We start from the raw sequence: 19,166 nt of genomic DNA, 5'->3' as shown, positions 1-19,166 counted from the left end.
ACTAACATTTAATATGATTTAATAACAAATGCTTGCTGGGGCAGCTAGGTGGTGCAATGGATAGAGCACCGGCCCTGGATTCAGGAGGATCTGGGTTCAAATCTGGCCTGAGACATGTAACACTTACTAGCTGGGTGACCCTGGCCGAGTCATTTAACCCCAATTGCCTCACATACACAAATATATATGTAAAATAAATGCTTGCTGCCAAAACTGGTGCAATAGCCTCTAATTTATAAGTAACAATATATTAGAAACCCCAGCTAAGTTTTCCAATAACCTAGAATAGAGACAGGCTTCCCCCTAATATTTTCAAATGACACAGAAGTCATCTGATGAATCATGGGTGTAGCTTAGCAGGGTTTAATGGTTAGTGTATAGAAATGTCTTCAAACAGGAGTTTCAGGAAGGAACTCACTAATTTGACAAAGAGGTCATGAGGTAGAAATAATGCCAACATGAGGAGGTCACTGGGGAAAATATGGAGAAATAATTTGGGAAGTCATGGGCTGAGCTAGGTTTGTAGATAAAGAATCAAACACACATTTCTAAATACAACGTAACTGTTTTGCTTGACTTACATGTTTGTAACAAGGTTTGGGGGGCTGCTGTTTTGGTTTTGTTTTATTTATTTCTTGCTGCTGTTCAGTCATTTTAGTCATGTCCCACTCTTCATGACCCTATTTGGGGTTTTCTTGACAAAGATACTGAAGTGATCTGTTATTTCCATCTTTACCTCATTTTAAAGAGGCAAATAGGGGTAAGTGACTTGCTCAGGATCACATTGCTAATAAGTTCTGAAGCTGGGTTTAATTCAAGATCCACCTGATCCACTTTGCCAACCAGCTGCCATTCTTTTCATTTCTTAGAACACAATAATATTCCATTACCTATATATACTGTAGTTTGTTCGGCCATTGCCCAATTCATGGCTACCCCCTTTTAGTTTCAAATTCTTTCACAATTAAAAAAAGAATAGGTATAAATACCTAGAGGTGCTTTTGTCTTTCATTGATCTCTTTGGTGTATAGGTCTAGTGGTATCACTGGATCAAAAGGTATTTACAGTTTAATAACTTTAAAAACATAATTCTAAATATTTTTAAAGAAAGGCTATACTGGGGCAGCTAGATGGCGCAGTGGATAGAGCACCGGCCCTGGAGTCAGGAGTACCTGAGTTCAAATCCGGCCTTAGACACTTGACACTTACTAGCTGTGTGACCCTGGGCAAGTCACTTAACCCTTATTGCCCAGCCAAAAAAAAAAAAATTATCAGCATAATTAGGGAATGAGATTGGCCTAGTACAACAGTTATTCAAGTGAAAATAGCCTCAGAAGGTTTTAGTTGACTATATGTTCAATATGGATCTAGTATGATACAGTAACAAAAAATTAATACAATATTTGGTCATTTTAGTCTAAAAGCAGTGAACTTTCTGATGGTTAGACCACATATGGAGGATTATACTCAGTTCTTGATCCTAAATTTTGAATGGAACATTAACAAAATGGAGCATATAGATAGAAAGGTGAACAAAAGGGGAAGGGTCTAGACAGTATATCCTATTTATAAAGGGAAAAGATAAGGCGATATTTAGCCAGGAATAGAGGTTTAGAAGGTACATGAGATCTGTACAAAATTTTGGAAGACTTTTTCTGTCAGAAGGGTGAGATTTTATTCTATATAGAGCCAAAGAACAAAACTAATAGCAACAATAGGAAATTATAGAAAAAGATTTCATTATATGGAAACTTTTTTTTAACAATTAGAGCTATACAACATAGAAATAGCTATTTCATTGTACAGTATACTAAATATCACAAAGTATTCAATGGATTCTAATCAGCACATCTGTTGATGATGGGGGGGAGATTGTAACTAGGTAACATCTAACAATATTAGATCATATAATTCTACAGAATATTCACATCAACTACCTGCTGGGTCCTTTCTTAAGAAAACAGAAAGAACATGAGCCAGTCCAACCAGATTTGAGTGACAGAATTTCTCCTCCTGGGTCTCTCTGATGACCCTCAGACTCAGGTGCTGCTCTTTGTATTGTTCATGGGGGTCTACCTGGCTACTGTGCTTGGGAGCTTACTCCTTATCTGCCTGGTTCTGACTGACTCACAGCTCCATATACCCATGTACTTTTTTCTGACCAACTTGTCTATAGCTGACCTCTTCTTCTCCACTAAAGAAAGTCATTTCCTTTATGGGATGTGCAACTCAGATTTTTCTCTTTCTCATTTTTGGATCTACACAGTGTGCCCTACTAGCTGTGATGTCCTATGACTGGTACTTAGCGATCTGTGACCCCTTGCACTACCCAACTATCATGACATGGAGGGTATGTGGTCACTTGGCCTTGGGATGCTGGGTCAGTGGACTTATAGCATCCTTGGTGGACACTACATTTACATTACGACTCCCCTACCAAGGAGACAATAAGATTGCTCATTTCTTTTGTGAGGCCCCAGCCCTCTTGCCTTTGGCATCTGCAGACACTCACCAAGCAAAGACAGCCATTTTTCTCATGGGTATGGTGATTCTTCTTGTACCTGTGTCACTTATCCTAGTTTCCTATGGCTCTATCATAATAACTGTCATCAGGATGAAGACAACTTCAGGGAGACTCAAGGCATTTTCTACCTGTGGCTCCCACCTTCTTGTGGTCATTCTTTTTTATGGAACAGCAAAAATTTCCTATATGATACCAAAGTCCTCCAAGAGTCAAGGAAAGCTAGTGTCTGTTTTCTATGCAGTAATAAACCCTCTGCTTAACCCCCTTATCTACAGCCTGCGGAACAAGGATGTGAAGAGGACACTTAGGAATGTAGCCAACAGAGGCAAACCTTGCAGACCTTGAGCCTCAAAATATATTTACATTTGGCTATATTTATCACCTCCAAGAATTGCTGTATGCCTCCCTGGAAAGAAATGGCCTTTCCCTCATAACTGATGGTACAAAAATGTATGTTTATATTATTCTCTAATAATAATAGAATGTTTATGTATTATATATCCTTAATATGTCATTTGTAGGGAGATATGTGGGATGATGTAACTATTACTCTGGAGATTTCTGTGGGATTATAGCCCCTGGATATTATACACAAGATTTTGGAGGACAGATCCACATGTGGTATAAGGATCCTTGGGCAAAGGAGATTGAGCCTTTGGGAATCTAGTGGGAGAGGCACATAAGGGCATCCTATATACATACATACATACATAGACAGATAGACCAACCAGACAGGCAGACAGGCAGACAGAAAGAATGCATATAAATGTAGAAAGACAAAGATTACCATCTACCAGTAAAATCACAGACACACACACATATTTGCATGCATATATATATACATATATATATACACACATACACACACACACACACACCTATACACATACACAAACATGCACACACACATAATAATATCTCTTTCTCTTGGGATAGTTGATTATCTTCATTGATAGAAAGAGCTTCCTCAATGAGATTACCATCTACCAACAAAATCACAAATATATAAAAATATATGTACAGATATACATATATATGGTAATGAGGTGGTGATTTCATTAGAAAACTCTACCAATAAAGGTAAACAACTATCCTGAGATATAATTTCTTAGAAAATCAGTTGCCTGGGAAGCTGAGGGGTTAAATAACTTGCCCAGAGTCAAAAGACAGTATATAGCAGGATTGGAACTTGAACCCAGGTCTTTTTGACACCAAGGGCTTCTCCATTAGGTCATATCACTTCCTCTAATTTGATCTTGGACTAACCTTAATAGAAATAAAGTGGTGGCAGCTAGGTGGCACAGTGGATAAAGCACTGGCCCTGGATTCAGGAGGACCTGAATTCAAATCCAGACTCAGACACTTGACACTTACTTACTAGCTGTGTGACCCTGGGCAAATCACTTAACCCTCATTGACCCACAAAAAAAGAAGAAATAAAGTGCTGTGTTCTGTATTGAATGTAACAATTGAAGAGCATTACTAATATGGAGGATGTCCAAAGATAAGTGATAGGTGATGAGAGAACTTGAAAACATTGTACATGAGGATTAGTTCAAAATAATCCCAGTACCCTAAAGTTGGAAGAGAACTCAGAGGTCATTGGATTCAATCTGTAGCTAAAAGGGAATGCCCTGTAAAGCATCCTTCAGAAGTTGTTGACCACTGTGTGAAAACTACCAGTGACAGAAAATCCTCACCTCCTAAAACAATAAATTCAACTTCTATAGAGTTCTAGTTATTAGGAATTTCAAGAATTTTTTTCTTACATTCAAATCAAGTAAATAAGCATTTATTAAGCTGTTACAATGTGCCAGACACTGTGCTAAGTATTAAGAATATCAAAAAAAAATCAAAAAACCATCCCTATTCAAGGAGATTTCAGTCTAGAGAGGGGATAACATTCAAAGAATTATGTTTAGTAGAACTAATGCTATGTAGGAACTGTGTTGATCTATGAGCCAAATGATCCTCTTCTCCCCAGAGATTGAATGTAGTGTAGAGATATCAGACTCACAGCTCACAAGGCAAGCAGTCCACCAAACTCCAAATAAAAGGAGATTAACATGTAATCAGGAGATGTTTAACAAAATCAGTAAAAATACAACATTGATAGTGTTGGTTTGTGCTTTTCTAAGTAAATATTCATCCATTGGAGGCCATTTCTATTTGAATTTCACACTATGGATGTAAAGGGATGATACTGCCCGGGTTTTGGAGGACCTGTTTTTATATGTGTTCTTGCTCTATCTCAGACGTCTCAAACTATATGTCCAAAAGACACCTTAAACTCAACATGTTCAAAACAAAGCTCATTATCTTTCCCCCTACACCCTCCCCACCTCCTACCTTCCCTACTACTGTAGAGGACAACACTACCCTCCCAGTCCCTCAGGCTTGCAACCTAGGAATCATTCTTGACCCCTCACTATGTCTCACCCCCCCATCTCTAATCTGTTGCCAAGGCCTGTCAATTTTACCTTTGCAACATCTCTCAAATATGTCCCCTTCTCTCCTCCGACATTGCCACCACGCTGGTTATGAGTCTTTATCACCTCACACCTGCACTCTTATAATAGGCAGGCAATAGGCAGGCAGGTCCACTCTGTTGGTGGGTCTGCCTGTCTCAAGACTCTTTCCATTCCAATACATCTTCTAGTCAGTTACCAAAATGATTTTCCTAAAGTGCAGGCAGGTCTGGCCACATTATCTGCCTACTCAGTAAATTCCAGTGGCTCCCTATTGTTATGGGCCCAGGCCACCCCAGAAGTTCTCTGGGGTACATCAAATAACCTTCTCCTTGAGAAACTAAACCAAAGGACAGACACACCTAAAGAGATAAGGCGAACCTGAGTAGGACTGAACTAGCTCAGGACCATCACCCTTCTTTCCAATCTCCCCCACCCCTGGGGAGACAGGATTAGGTGTGGCTGCTGCCTTTGTGGTGGGAGGAGGAGAGAGATGGCTTGAAAGATCCTCAGTCACCCTTCACCCAATTCCCCCAGCCACCACCAGTGGGGGATGGTCCTCCCTCCATAAGGGAACTTTCCACAGTCAGATGATCACCCCCATCAGTCCTCTATAAAAGTATCTGCCTGTCTCCTGCTAGAGGAGATAGGTATCTCAGAGCCATGCTCTGTGCCATGCCTTCTCCGCATGAGAAGAAGTCCAAGGATTTCTCTTTTGGTTTTCCTTTCCCTTCCCCTAAATAAACTATTATCTTATTCTAGTAGATTTGTGTGCAAGAGGGTGTAATTCTTTAAAGAGGAATTCCTAAGGACCCCAAACCCCTACCCCTATCCCAAACCCCCTGCCCTATTTCCCTATAACACTATCACCTCCAGGATCAAAACCAAAATTCTCTGTTTCAAAACCTTTCATAACCTAGCTCCTTATACCTTTCCAGTCTTCTTATAATACCTTACTCTCTGCCGTGTGTTCTTCAATGCAGTGGCAATGGCTTCCTTGCTAGGAAGAAACTCCATCTTTAAGCTTGGGACATTTTCTCAGACTGTCTCCTATGTACACCTCATCCCTGACTATTGGCTTCCCTGAATCCCTTTAAGTCCTAACTAAACTCCCATATTCTGTAGGATGCCTTTCCCAAGCCCTCTTAATTCTAGTTCCTTCCCTCTGTTAATTATTTCCTCTTTATCCTGTACATAACTTATTTTTACATATTTGCTTGTTGTCTCTTCCACTTGATTGTGAGCTCCTTGAAGGCAGATACTATATTTTACCCTATATTTTATCTTTCTTTTTCTTTCTTTCTTTCTTTTTTTGCAGGGCAATGAGAGTTAATTACCTTTCTTTTTATCTCCAGCACTTAGCTCAGTGCATAGCATATAGTAAGTAGTTAATAAATATTTATTGACTGATTGACTTACTGATTAATATGAAGAAATATGATTAATATGAAGAAAGTTAAATTTTAAAAATAGAAGTCTGAAGAGTGTAAGAAAAGGGAGGGTAAAAGAAGGAATGTATTAATGTAAGAAGGAAAATGGAAAGGAACTTACTGTTTTTCATAAGTGTGTTGAGAGAAATTCACAAACCTGGAGGAAAGAATTAGTGATGTGGGTATCAGATAAGTCTTACTCTTAGACAAAGAAGAGATGAACAAACAAAACTTAACCATACACAGAGTTTGGCATACAAATATGTGAAACTCAACAGAGAAACATACAAACAATGGTGGGGGTGGGGTTAACAGGGAGGTTAACACCAGGGAGGAAAATATTTACAAAGTAAATATTCTAAAATGAATGGGGAGATTAAAAAGGGAAATACGCATAATCAAAAAACTAGAAACTAAAAAGATGTCCATCAATTTGGAAATAGCTAAACAAATTGTAGTTTGTAAATGTAATGGAATTCTAATTTACTGTAAGAAATTATGAGAGATGATTCCAGAAAATCGTAGAATGTGTGAACTAATGCAGAGGGGAGTGACCAGAGGTCAATTTATATGATAACAATAGCACTTTTAAAGAAAAACAGCTTTGAAAACAAGGATTATTTTTCTGTTTTTAATGGGAGGGGAGATGGGAGAGAGTTACCACACTAGTGCAAAATAAAAGAAAAAGAGATATGCCAATTCATTTTTCACAGTACATAAAGGTATATATTGAGAATTTTTTAAGCATGAAAAAAGATTTTTAACAATCTGTTAAATTTTTGTATTAAAAAGACAAATAGTATAGAATGAAGATTCACAGGTTCATTACAATCCTCATTTTGTATTCCACTTTATACATAGAAACACTCATTATGAGTGCATGTTTGATAAGTACAGAATAAAAATACAACTTGTGATAGAACAAGCAGGAGAGCAGGAGAAGAACTGTTGAAAAAAAGAGGAAAGTAATTTTTAAAGAATAGAAGAGAAATTATGAAAGAAAAATACACCTAACAATCAGTATTTTGAATGTGAGTGTACTAAATAAGACAACAAAATGAAAGACTTATATAATTAGTAAGAAAGCAAAATGCAAAAAATTTTACATAAAAAAATATATCTCTGAAAACGAAGACAAAAAGAATTAAAATGAGAGACTGGGACAAAATTTACTATGTATCAGGAGACTTAAAAAAACATCATTTGCAAACTTACATTATGAGAATAAAAATTCACAATGTCAAAAGAGAAAAATAAGTAAATTCCTATATGATGAAAGGAATTAAAGATAATGAAACATTATTAATGCTAAACATCTATGTGTGTACATACATGAAAATGGTATAGCATTTAAATTAATAAAGGAAAAATAAAGGCAAAAAATCCCAAATAATAAGTAGGTTGAATAACAAATACAATTAATAACTACATTAAAAAAGATTGATAATGGTGACAAAACATACCAAAAGTTATAAGATACAGCTGAAATACTCTGCAGAGGAAAGATTATATTTTTGCTATTCTATTGCTTAGGATCTCTACTTCATATTCTTTTAATTTACCTATTTTGGGTTTTTGTAGATGATCCCAGTTTTGCTAGCATATGATTGTACATAATAGGCTTTGATAACTTTATTTCTTCTCTTTTTTGAGTTCCTCTTATTTTTTAAAATCTGGAATTTGATTTTCCATCTTGTTTATCCTATGATAGAAAGAATCTCAAAAAATTACATTAAACTTCTCAAAAGGAACACCAAGGCAAAAAACCTCAGTCCAAATGATTTTCATGAACATTTAAAGAAAACATAATACTTATGCTAAATAAATAATTCTCAAAAATTGAGAAGGAAAAAATTCTACCAAACTACTTTTATACAATAAATATATTCCATTACCTAAACCATGAAAAGATAAAGCAAAAAAAGAGAGAGAATTAAAGGTTAAAATCACTAATGTATAATAATTCAAAAAATTAAATAATAATCTAACAAAAAGATAATGGGAATAATTATAACAGGACAATAATTATTGCAACTCTTTCCTGATTACAATAGGAAAGTAAGTGAAAAATAATATTTATGCCTCTCCAGGACTCCAAAGAACTGTTATATATTAAGGAAATGGATGGTTTTTAAAATGCACCCTGGTCAGTTTGCCAAGAATGGCAAACCTTTGAAAAGGCAGTGTTGGTAGGGAATCTAATAGGGAAGTAGCCAGTGGAAGGGCCCACTCCATAGAAACATGCAGAGCATGCTCAGCTTGATGCAATCACTCACATGGATGCTTGGTAAGTCTACTTTGGGGCATGAATGATAGAAAAACCTACTCTCCTATTGAAAAAACTAAATTGATTCTGTAACTTTTTTTATTGATTCTATTTGTAGTTAATTGATTTTGTCCTGTAACTGCCTAAATTGTGGCTCTTTGTCTCAGAACTTAGTCCAGAATCCAGCTGGCCTGTAATGGGTTAAATTTAGAGATCCAGTTCTCTTGCTAATCACTGTTCTATTCTTTCCTGGAGGAATTCTGTTAACCTTGGGGGTTTCAGCTTGCCACAAGGGAGTTAAGCCTAATATCTTTATATCACCAAGCTATCTTTCAAGGTCTGGTTTGCTGTCCAAAGAAGTCTGGGTCTTTATCTTTGGCCTTGAAGGTAAACTCAAACAATGAACACTTCTTAATCACAGAAGGGAGAGGTGGAAGTTGTTACTAGTCCCTCATTTCCAACCACCAACCAATCATATTGTCCTCTTGCCTCAGCTATGTGACCAATCATGTTGCCTTCAATTGCATGATGCTACCTACCCTGTTCTATTCTTTGTTCTGTACTCTCCAAAACTTATAAAAGGGAAGCTATCCTTTAGCACAGGGTCTTTGGAAACTGAGGTAGCCATTGATCCATCTTATTCTCAGGTTACCAACCCAGATAATAAATAATATCTTGCTTGGAGAAATACTCCTCAGTTTACCTTTTTTGTTAAATTTCACTTGTGACACTCTTAAGAGCATGCTCAAAAGTGAGTAAAACAAATATCCACATGGTACCCTATGCATATTACCAGGACTAAGCTCATGTTGGCCAGTTTCCCATTACACTGCCAAAAGTTGATTTTTTTTTTACTATAAACAAGTTGGATTTACATGAGATGCAAAAATTATTTGACATTAGGAAAACAACACAATCATATCTTTTTTAAAAACACTCCAAAACTACATTGTCATCAAAATAGGTACAGGAAAATCTTTTTAGAAGTATAACAAGGGGGCAGCTAGATGGCACAGTGGATAAAGCACTGGCCCTAGATTCAGGAGGACCTGAGTTCAAATCCGACCTCAGATACTTGACACTAGCTGTGTGACCTTTGGCAACTCATTTAACCCTCATTGCCCTACAAACAAACAAACAAAAAAGAAGTATAACATATTTATTGATATGGGGTTAGGACATATCAAGGAATTTAGGACTATTAAAGTTTAAACTGGCCAGCTAAACTAAACGACAAACACACCTAGAGAAATAAGGGAGATAAGCCCATTAGGAGTGGCCACTACCTGATCATGCCCAGTATGTAAGGACAGAGATAACTCCAGAACTCAGGACCACTACCTCTCTCAAGCTTTCCCCACCCCCAAAAGGAACTTTCCATTATCAGGTGGCAGTCAGCCCATCTACAGTCTATAAAAGCTTTTGCCTTTCTTCTGTTCAAGGAGAAATGTGCCTCAGAGAATCATGTGAACTCTAAGCCATTTTCTCCCTTGAGAGAAGTCCTAGAAGTTCTTGACTTCTTTCTTGGTCCCTCTCTCTAGGGCCTAAATAAAAGACTATTTTATTCTAATTGGATTTGTGTGAGAGAGGGTGTAATTCTTTAAAGAGGAATACCTGAGGACCCCCACCACCTATTTCCCCATGACATTTATGCTTTATAATATTGCAAAGTAGAGGCATAGAAATGACATGTTAATATGATAAAAAGAACTCTAGGAAAAAAGGCTAGAATTATTTGCAATGGGAAAACTACAAATGTTTCCAAATGAAATACAAAAGTAAAGCACATATTCAGCTTTCCTTACTGTTACTAGATATTGATATAGTTATGCTAAAAGCAGAAAGACAAAGGGAAAAAACCATTAAAGGCATAAAAATAGGTAAAGTGGAGATAAAACTATTCCTATTTATATGAGTCATACAGAAAATACCAGAGAATCAGTAAAGAAAATGAAGGGGACAATTAATTATTTTATAGAAAATAATAACAAAAAATTTAAAAGGAATCAAAGATCTAAAATACTGAGAGAAAATGAATAGGCTACCCAGTGAAGACAATTTTTTTTTGTCTGAGGAGTTACAGGAATGGTGAGTAGAGGTGAAAGACAATTCAATATCAGCTCTTTTCCAGAACTTCTGGTAGTATTAATTTGATTACTGAATATTGATTAAACAAAATTCAAATAGGCTAGATTAGGGGCAAGATGTACCAAGTTATTCAAGGTGGAGAGATTTCAAGCTTGAACTTCTAAGAAAATTAAAATAATCCCCATACCCATGGACATAATCCCTGGGGTCCTTTCCCTAACCAATAATGTATTAGAGTCAACTTGTGGGAGATCTTGAGAGCTGACTGTTAAATTTTCAGCATGGACATTTACACTTTGGAAATCATCAAATGCTTCAAATCAGGACTTGATTTATTGTTTTGTTGATTGTCTAGATTTAATAAAGTGTCGGATAAAATGTTAATGCAGAATAACATAAAAGTGTTCTAGTTGTTAAACATTTTCCAGCACACTGCTACCTACCACTCACCCCTCATCAAGAATGTCAGTACCTTCTATTCCCTACTAATTGGGGGACTGGAAGACAGAGCAAAGAACTTCTCCCAAAGCCTACACTTAAAGAGGGCTCCCATCTCTTTACTTCCTACTCAGCTATAATCCTTTGGAATGGATTCAATCATGCCCTTAATCATGCCTTCTCTCTCCCACTGCTTTTTACCTTCCTTTGGTGTGTTATTCCCCCCCACCCCGCTTTGATTATGAGCTCCTTGAGGGCAAAGACTGTCTTTCTCTTTGGTATATGCATCCCCAACATTTAGAATAGTGTCTGACACATAGTAGGTACTTTATACATATTTATTGACTGACCAATTGCTCTGAGTTGGGTCCCCACAACTTAGTCACTATATCCCTTCAAGGATATACAGGTAGCCCTGAGGAGTTAAGGGAATCTTCCTATTTGTATTTATCTTATTAACTGACCCCACACTGAGTTCCTCACCATGATTATAAATTAGTCACTCATACATAACTTTTAGACAGAAGTTTTTACTCCAATAATATTATAAGAATAGGTGTTATAAAACAGTCCACCCAAGGTCTATGAAATATCATCTCCTACCAATACATAGAATAATATACAAGGAAATTTGAGTTCAAGATAAGACAGCACATATGGCAAAGGGCTGACTCACAGTTCTGGGTTGCTGAAAGTTCTTTTCTCCCTTTTGGGAGTTATTCAAGAAGTTCCCCTTAGGCATGATATATCTTTACTTGGGTTCTTGTAAATCAGGAAATTTGTATCCAGTATGTCCTTGCTTCTTAAAGCAGTAACTGCTGCCAACTATTCAGGGCTGCACCTAGGATGCCAATGGGAAGATGAGAAATTCTCCAAATCCCCCAAATTCACAAGATTCTCAATTAGTGAAGGTGGGGCAGGGTTAAGGAGGAAGGCCAAGATCAAAACACTCTCCTTCCCTCCCGAAATGATTCTTTCTCAGTAGCGGCTCTTTTTTCTCTCCACTGACACTCACGTCCAAATCTCTCTTCAGCTCTAAATGGCTTAATGATTTATAGATGACACCTAGGGGATGACTACATGTCCTCAGTAAATCTGAACAATTCCTGGGCAAAATCATTTCAAGTTCCTCCAAAGTTTTATCAGAGATCTAATTAACCAATGGCCTTTTCACATTTAGTTGGAATATATTTGATTGATTTGATTCATTGAAATGGGTTCCCACCTGGTTAAGGCACCAGGTTGTAGTATTTTATCACTTATTTTATGGAGGGTGGGATAATAAGATTGATTTATTCAATTGAATCTCACTCTGACATAGGCATATATCCCCAAACATTTTTTTAAAAAGATATACACTAAAAGATTCATAGCAGCCATTTTACTGGTATATTAATTTCTATTAATGTAATATTAATATTAGTAATATTAATATACCAGTACTTCCCATTTAGTGTGCATGGATTGTGCAACAAGAGGTTTATACGTAACAATCTTAATGGCATTAGGCAGTAAATAATTGCCAAAATAGTTTCCAAATATATTTTTCCTCTGTGACAACAAACGTGTATGTTTGAAGCTTTATAAGTTTGTTTCTGTAGCAATTTGAAACCATAATGATTACATGATCATGCTCACAATGATTTTGGTATTGTAGCAATTAAATAAAACACTAATTTCTAAGTATAATGAGATCTTGCTGTTTCTCAACCAATCATGAAATGGCTTCCAAATTATTAAGAGTTCAATATGCAAACACAGGAATCAATTCCCAAAATAAATGGTCAGACTCGTGCACATACCCTGTTCTATGGGGTGTAGTGTGTATTCGGGGAAGACTAGTACCTCTGGTGTGAAAGGTCCCAAGCCCTTTTCAGAACTGCTTTCCACCTTTGGCGTCTACCTAATCCACTTAACTCTCACCTGTGACTCTAAGAAGCTGTATGGTGTGCAGCAGCCACACTCTGGTAAACCATTCTGACAAATGGGTTAACCAGGCAGAGAGTAACTGAGGGGTCTCAAACCCATTGGTGAGTTGGGGGGGCGGTGTCTACCCCAAGCACATGAAGACTTCACTTGGTAGAATAGGAAGATAAGAACAATTTTTTTTTCTGCAGGGCAATAGGGGTTAAGTGACTTGCCCAGGGTCACGCAGCTAGTAAGTGTCAAGTGTCTGAGGCCAGATTTGAACTCAGGTCCTCCTGACTCCAGGACCCGTTTTTTATCCACTGCGCCACCTAGCTGACCCTTAAGAACAATTTGTTCCAATGGCCATAAAGGCAACTGAAGCAGGCACTATGGAGCACTTAGTGCTTGGTTAGACATTGAAGATCCCAAGGTCATCCGCTGCATCTCAAGCCATCACCAGTCATCGTGACTCTGTCCTGCCACTGGACTGTGACAACTCTGGAAAAGAGTGAAACCAACAACTTTGTACAACTCTGATTTACTTAAATCCAATTTATGTACAAGTCAAAAGATGTCACCCATACCATTTTATCATTTTTATTTATCTCAAAGTCCTGTGGTGACAGGCAAGTGATGAAGCAGCAGGTGTGGATACAATGGGAGCTGTAGTCACAACCCTGAATACAGGCAACCCAGGCCAGAGGGTTGTTTTCTCACTAGAAGCAGCAGTGGGTTTTGGCAGCCCCCTGGGTGTCTGAACAGCTTTTTAAGGACCTAAGTGCTCACCTCCTGGTGTGAAGATAGTGCTAGAAAAGGTGCCCTAAAAATCGTCCGCTTATCCAACCCTGGCCTAATTACTTCAGCAGGCAGGGGTCCCACCATGAAGTCAAAACACGAAAAAATTGTACAAAAACTTCTGCAAATATTATTCCATTCACCATTGGTAATGGAATGTGCACACACTTATAGACAACACAAAACTCAGTATACCTGAAAGACAAAAAGTTCTTGTTATGAGAGAATTCAGCAGGTATTGCATCCAAATAGTAGCCCTGAGTGAAATAAGGCTGACAAATTAAGGCCAGCTTACAGAAGCTGGAGCTGGATATATATTTTTCTGGAGTATCCACAGTGAAGGGGAGTGCTATGAATCTGGCATAGGTCTTGCAATCAAAACTAATCTAGCCAACAATCTTGTATACCTACCAAAAGGAGTGAATGACAGGCTCATGACAAAGTGATTGCCACTTATAGGAAAATGCCATCCCACCATCATCAGTGATACCATGATGAACACTGATGAAGTCAACAAAAAATTTTATGAAGACCCGGAGACTCTTATCATCAATGTGTCAAAAGAGGATAAGCTCATAATTCTTGGTGACTTTAATGCTAAAATAGGCTCAAACAACAAGACACAGCAGGGCCTCCTTGGGAAGAATGGAGTTGGAAATAGCAACAGCTATGGTCACTTACGAATGAAGACTTGTGCGTCTCATCACCAACACTGTCTTCTGTTTACCTAAATGCAATAAAACTTCATGGATGCACCCTCACAGCAAATATTGGCATTTAATAGATTATCTGATTGTAACAAGAAGAGACAGGATGTAAGAGTGACAAAGGCAATGCATGGTGCAGAGTACTGAACTGATCAGAGACATCCTCTCCAAGCTAAATATTCACATTCAACAGAAGCGGCGGCCTCAAGGCAAAATGGCCGCCTGAAGACTTAATGTCAACAGATTAGAGAACTTTTCTGAGAAGGTACAGTTTGTTGCTAACTTCGGAAAGTTGAGTCAACACATGATTGGCAACAGTGGAGCAGAAAAGGAGCGGGCAGCTTTCGGAGATTTGGTGTAAAGCACTGCATTTGCTCATCTGGGTCAGAACACTCACAAATATCAAGACTGGTTTCATGAAAATGATGGGGAAATTCAGAAACTGCTAAATTAAAAAAATGAGAACTCCACAGGATTTGCCAGCAAGATAGTTTGTCCATCTCTAAGAAGGCAGGAGTTGCATCAAAAGTACAAGCAATGCTTAGAGAGATGCAGGATTCTTGGCTCATTAAGAAGGCAGATAAAATTCAATTTTATTTGGAAATTCAAAGCACTTTCATGATGCCCTGAAGGCTATTCATGGGCCAAAGACATGGGGTACATCTCAACTATTCAGTGCTTATGGAGCCATATTGATTAATGATGTAGACATGATTCTAGAGAGATGAGCTGAACACTTCCATACAGTTCTCAGCAGACGATCAACAATAATGCTGAAGCCATTAACCATGTACCTCAGGTTGAAGTCAATCCCTCTCTAGACAAATTTCCAACTGAAGAAGAGGTTTCGAATGCCATTAGGCATCTCTCCTATGGCAAAGCACCTGGCCCTGATTCTATTCCAGCTGAAATTTACAAGGTTGGTGGGACTGGGGGGGGGGGTGTAGTGGTGAAATAGGTAATATTCATACAATGGCTGACTGAAATTTTCTGGGTCATATACCAAGAGGAGACTATACCCCCCAGGACTTCAAGGACATCTCCATTGTCTATCTCTATAAAGGTAAAGAAATAGATTATCCTGTGATAATTACAGGGGGTTCTCTCTCTTAGTCATTGCTAGCAATATTCTTTCCAGAATCCTCTTTAATAGGCTGATCCTTCACCTGGAATATGGTCATCTACCTGAGAGCTAGTGTGGCTTCAGAAAGGGCTGAGCAACAGTCAATATGGTGTTTGCTGCCTGACAACTCCAGGAGAAATGCCAGAAACAGAACAGAGGACTTTACACATTTGTAGACTTATGGAAAATTATGTCAAAATGTGTTTGACCAGAGAAGTTCATCAGTATTGTATATCAATTTCATGACAACATGCTTGCCTAGCTTCTGTATAATGGACAATAGTCTTGTACTTTTACAGTCAACAACGAAGTGAAACAAGGCTGTATGCTTGCCTCATGCTTTTTTTTTTTTTTTTTTGCTGGGCAATGGGGGTTAAGTGACTTGCCCAGGGTCACACAGCTAGTAAGTCAAGTGTCTGAGGCCGGATTTGAACTCAGGTACTCCTGAATCCAAGGCCGGTGCTTTATCCACTGTGCCACCTCATGCTTTTTAACATGATGTTTTCAGTCATGTTGTTGAGCACCTTTAATGAGGATGAGCAAGGCATCAAGGTCAACTACCAGAACTGATAGGAAATTCTTCAACTTGAAAAGGCTACAAGTCAAGACTGAAGTGGAGGGAATGTTGGTGCATGATTTTTGTTTGCAGAAGATTGTGCACTCAGTACAGCCTCTGAAGCTTAGACACAACAAAGTGTTGATAGATTCTCTGCTGCATGTGCTAATTTTGGCCTAACAATTAACACCAAGAAAACACAGGTGTTCTATCAGTAAGTACCTCACCATCCATACATGGGACCATTGATGACAGCAAATGGAGAGGTTTTGAATATTGTAGACAAATTCACTTACTTTGGCAATATACTTTCCAGGAATGTACACAAAAATAATAAGGTTGGGAGGGGACAGAGCCAAGATGGTAGAGAAAAGCCAGGAAGTTGCCTGAGCTCTCCTGAGTTTCCCTCAAAAACAACATTAAACCAAGCCTCTAAACAGATTATGGAACTACAGAATCTACAAAAAGACAGAGATATACAATCTTACAACTTGAGATAATTTAGAAGACTTCAGGAAAGATCTGTCTCACTTGGGCAAAAAGGGAGTGCAGTGCAATGCAGCTCAGCACAGTGTGGAGGGTGTCTGGGCAAGTCAGCAGGAGGCTCCAGGTCACAACACAGATCAGCAGGTGATGCCCCTTGGTCCTGGCTCAGTAGGTTGGTGGCATAGCAGGCCAGTTGTGAGATCCACCAGCACCAGGTGAGAGGGCAAACTGCCAGCTACAGAACCACCCACAGGACAGATGCAACTAGGTCAAGCCATCCCAGTGAATGGAGCAAGCCCAGGGCAGTGAGGAATCCACAATCCACAGAGGCCTCAGAGCAGAAAGCCAGTGACCAGGCCCCTGTTCCCCAGCACAAGATGCTTGCAACAATGGCCCCTGTGCTGCAGGAGCAGACCTCAACTTTAAAAGTAAAAAAAATAAGCTACAATATGAATAAGAAACAGAAAAGGTCCCTTAACCATTGATAGCTTCTATGGGGACAGGGAAGACCAAAATACAAACTCAGATGTGGACTATCCTGTCAAAAAGCCTACCTGTGAGGCCTCAAAGGGGAAGATGAATTGGTCTCAAGACCAAAAAGCCTTCCTGGAAGAGCTCAAAAAGAATTTTAAATATCAAATGAGAGAGGTAGAAGAAAAAAAGGGAAAAGAAATTAGAGAGATGAGAGTTATGCTATGAAAAAAAGAGTCAACAACTTGGAAAAGAAAGCACAAAAATTGACTAAAGAAAACATTTCCTTATAAAATACCATTGGCCAAATGGGGAAGAAGGGAATTGTCCAAATGGAAAAGGAGGTGCAAAAGTTTAATGAAGAAAATAATGCCTTAAAAATTAGAATTGGGCAGATGTAAGCTAAGGACTCCATGAGACACCAAGAATCTGTCAAACAGAATCAAAAGAATGAAAAAAAAATAGAAGAAAATGTGAAATACCTCATCAGAAAAACAACTGACCTGGAAAATAGTCCAGGAGAGACAATCAAAGAATTATTGGACTACCTGAAAGCCATGATCAAAAAAATAGTCTAGACACCATATTCCAGGTAATTATCATTGAAAGAATCCACTTATCACCACTTGAAAGAGATGCCAAAAGGAAAACTCTAAGGAATATTGTAGCCAAGTTCCAGAATTATCAGGTGAAGGAAAAAGTACTACAAGCAGCCAGAAAGAAACAATTTAAATATCAGGGAGCCACAGTCAGGATTACACAAAAGAGCTTGGATTGCAACCAAGAATCAACTACCCAGCAAAACTGAGCATTATCTGTCAGGGGAAAAGATGTATATTCAATGTGTAACAATTGGAGTGATGCCACCTGCTGGAGAGTTACTGAAGGAAAGCTCCACCATGAGAATAAGGCGTCTGAGGGCAAGCCATGTGGCTTGGGACGTCAGTTCCTTGGTTTCAGGAAGTGGCATTTGATGTTTCCGGGTCAGACAAGAGGCTTCTGGGAGGAAGAAGGAAGCATGGGGTCCTTTTTGTTCCTGACCTCGCCATGGCAGGTCAGATGATGGGGTCTCTTAGAAATAGTTAGATTTTTTCCTTTCTCTCTGATCATTAGATCCTAATGCTCTTTAACATATACTTAAAAGTCTAAACTCTTGCTAAAGCTTCTAATTTATTGGTGACCACTCATTAGATATTTTAGACAGTATAGCTAGATAGCAACTTTACAAATGAAATAGGGGACTTTCAAGGTTTCCTGAAGAAAAGACCGGAACTGAACAGAAAATTTGATTTTCAAATACTAGACTTGAGAGAAGTATAAAAAGTTAAACAGGGAGGAAAAAGTTATTCAACAAGGTTAAATTGTTTATATCCCTATGTGGGAAGATAATATTTATAACTCTTGAAATCTGTATCTCTATTTGGACAGATAGAAGGAGTACACATAGAGGGCATAGTTATTAAATTGTCTTTGATGTGATGATACAAAGAAACTTAAGGGGCAGAAAAAAAGGAGAATATGGAGAGGAGAAGAAAGGGGAGGTAGAAAGGGGTTAATTACATCCGATGAAGAAGCACCAAAAAGACCTATTACAGGGGCAGCTAGGTGGCGCAGTGGATAGAGTACCAGCCCTGGATTCAGGAGGACCTGAGTTCAAATCTGACCTCAAACCCTTGACATATTAGCTGTGTGGCACTGGGCAAGTCACTTAACCCCAACTGCCTAACCAAAAAAACAAACAACAACAACAACAAAAAGCACACCTATTACAATAGAGGGAAAGAAGGGAGGGGTGAACATTGTTTCAACCTTACTTTCATCAAATTTTGTTCAAAGAGGGAATAACATATACACCCATTTGTATGAAGAAACTTAGCTTACCCTTTAGGGAAGTAAAATGATAAAG

The 19,166-nt window shown here is 38.3% G+C and overlaps 1 pseudogene; it reads left to right on the top strand.

Annotated features, from left to right (window-relative positions):
* Positions 1-1,971: 1,971 nt before the first annotated feature.
* Positions 1,972-2,869, top strand: LOC122739003 (annotated as a pseudogene).
* Positions 2,870-19,166: the final 16,297 nt, after the last annotated feature.

The sequence above is a fragment of the Dromiciops gliroides genome, chromosome 2 (genome assembly GCF_019393635.1).
Source record: "Dromiciops gliroides isolate mDroGli1 chromosome 2, mDroGli1.pri, whole genome shotgun sequence".
Classification (NCBI taxonomy): domain Eukaryota; kingdom Metazoa; phylum Chordata; class Mammalia; order Microbiotheria; family Microbiotheriidae; genus Dromiciops; species Dromiciops gliroides.
The sequence above is the reverse complement of the archived record's forward strand: the minus strand, read 5'-3'. Positions and strand labels throughout refer to the sequence as shown.